The following is a 2,500-nucleotide window of genomic DNA, read 5'->3' as shown; positions in this document are numbered from 1 at the left end:
ACTGAGCTTTGCTGCGAATTGACAATGTGCTCTTTTTACTTCTGCCTTTGAATTCCTGCTTCCCTAATTGAAAAAAATAGTTGCTCAATACTCAGGATTTGAGGTCAATGTCATTATAAATATTGCAAGGCCACCCTTAGCTTACATGTATTATAAGAAGTACATTTGTAAAAATATCATCAATGAACAATGGCATTTGTATATTAACTGGTTAATTCAATGAATATGCATCAAAAGATACTGTTGAATTACATGCATAGCCAGGGCTGCTATTAAGTTTTGAAGCAGGTGTAAGACTCGAGATTAATCACCTGTAACAAGTTACATGTAAATAAAATGTGGGCCAAAGGCCATGTAAACAAAGGCCTGCAGGGCTGAGCCTTTAAGGTGGCCTAGGGCATGCTCCCCCAGAAATTGTTAAAAATTAGACTTCTAGAAATGCATTTTTCTGTACTCTGAGGCACAAATTTCTTGTTTTCTCAATGAAAAGTGATAAAAATAACAGAACAAAACATAATTATTAGACAATGTTACGAAAATAGTGAAGTACATGATGTGTAAATGCCTCATTGACAAGTGGTTGTTTTTGCTGTATTCTGCATTCATGGGTGTGAATTGATACATTGTACATTGTTCTTACAACTAATGCATAATTCTAGTATTCACAGAGATAAATACAAGCTTTTACTTTCTTCAACTTTTTAGAGCGACTTTCAATCAAGTGTCGAAAAACAAAAACCAAAGTAAGTCCTACTATGGCCAACCAAAAAAGACGGAGACAGCCCAGTAAACCAATCAAACTCAAAGTAATTACATCTAGCCAACACAAAGGGCGGTAAGATGTGCAAGCTCAAGCCATGATTAGTTTTAGTTTCACTTCTCATTGGTTCACAGAAATAGTGGCGCGAGAACTTTGAACCAATCACTGAATAAAGTAATGCAAAACCAAAGCAATTTCCGACATGTAATTAACCTCGACAATCAATTGAACACCGCTCTGATGTAAAATTAATAAAATTTTTATTGTTTCATGAACTGGCAACTGAGTCTGATCATACACATGTACACGCAAATGTGACTGAAGATGACTAACAGTCACTCTTAATAATCAGGCCTCGGTGTTCAAAAGGTGGATAACGCTATCCACCGGATAAATCAATATCCAGTGGATAAACACCAGCGAAACAAATTGAGTTATCCAGTGGATAGTGATTTATCCCGGGATAGCGCTATCCACCCTTCGAACAACTGGGGCCAGAACCATCATCTGTGGGGTTGCACATATTGACAAGCAGCTTCTTAAAGAGTTGTTCTTGGGTGAAAAACTCTTCTTCAATATCATGAATTTTGTCATTGAGAATAAAGATAAACTTCCACAATGAATAAAGATAAACCTACTTGGAAATGGTCACACAACACAAAACCGTGAAGAATGGTTGAAGCGGAATCCTGTTTATCTTAAGGACGTTCGCACCTATTGCTACTGCGCATTTTTTCACGCATGTCACGCACATGTCATTCATCGCAGGACCACGACCAGGTAAACACGATGCTATTAAAGGGCACAAACATTTTCCACGAGAATGGAAACGTGAAGAGTGTGTCGGTCACCATGGGATGGCCGTGGACCCAGGTCTTCTCGGGAAATGAAACGCACAATGACGTGACAGTGCGAATATACCAACCCACCCCCTTTGAGAATCCTTCTGCAGCGTATTTTACTACCTCTTGAAATGCTCGGTGTACCCCACATTTTTCTTTCCGTAGATCCACTTACTTTTTCATGGTTTTGGCCCCATTGTTGGACCAAAAAAATTAAAAAAATCTGTGCACCGAGAAGTTTACAAATATTTTCGCCCTTTTTATGCCCCTCATGCGACCCGAAGTTTTCTTTCTTTCTCTTTTCACCTCAAGAAAAAAAACTTCACTTCCAAAGTTAATTTAGGTTATATTAGTTATGTTGAATTGACGTATGTTTACCTGATCTAAAATTTTACTAATGTAGCTTTTTTATTGCTGAAAGTTGTAAGCTAAGATCGTCTGAAAGTAACCGCAATCTTCTAAAAGTGCACTTCATGATCTCGAAAACAAGCAAGGTGACCCTCCATCATTTTTGCCTTTTTGGCCAAAAAGTAGATCATTACCTTTCTGCATGGCAAGTTTAAAAAAAAATCTGTACGTGGGCAATTTTGGGGCGGCGAACGTCCGTAAGTACTGTCCATTGAATAATGAGTTTTTCGTTGCTAAAAGTTGTGTCGCGATCCAACATTCACTGGACTCAAGCCATAACAGGTGTTACAGGTTACGGATAATCAATTAGATATTGAATTGGTATGAGTCAATTGTCACTGACATGGGTTCACTGATAAGATTAATATGAACCAGTCACCGGATTGAGAGGAATCTGTTTTAGTTTTAATCCCCATTTTACTAGCTTCATGGGAATTTTATGCTTGTTCGAATGGGTTTTGTGAGTGGGCATTCTGGTACATGGAGCATA

General features: G+C 38.2%; 2 long non-coding RNA genes across 2 annotated transcripts in view; one reads left to right on the top strand and one right to left on the bottom strand.

Moving 5' to 3' along the window:
* Positions 1–391, bottom strand: part of LOC138021557 (uncharacterized) — a 4,690-nt gene extending 4,299 nt beyond the window's left edge. Inside the window, exon 1 of the long non-coding RNA XR_011126395.1 lies at positions 1–391. This exon is cut by the window's left edge and continues 29 nt beyond it. This is a non-coding gene — a long non-coding RNA (uncharacterized lncRNA).
* Positions 1–720, top strand: part of LOC138021556 (uncharacterized) — an 18,672-nt gene extending 17,952 nt beyond the window's left edge. The window contains exon 4 of the long non-coding RNA XR_011126391.1: positions 706–720. This is a non-coding gene — a long non-coding RNA (uncharacterized lncRNA). The remainder of the gene's footprint in view (positions 1–705) is intronic.
* Positions 721–2,500: the final 1,780 nt, after the last annotated feature.

Source organism: Montipora capricornis, chromosome 10 (genome assembly GCF_036669925.1).
Source record: "Montipora capricornis isolate CH-2021 chromosome 10, ASM3666992v2, whole genome shotgun sequence".
Classification (NCBI taxonomy): Eukaryota; Metazoa; Cnidaria; class Anthozoa; order Scleractinia; family Acroporidae; genus Montipora; species Montipora capricornis.
This window is presented reverse-complemented; position numbering and strand designations above follow the sequence as displayed.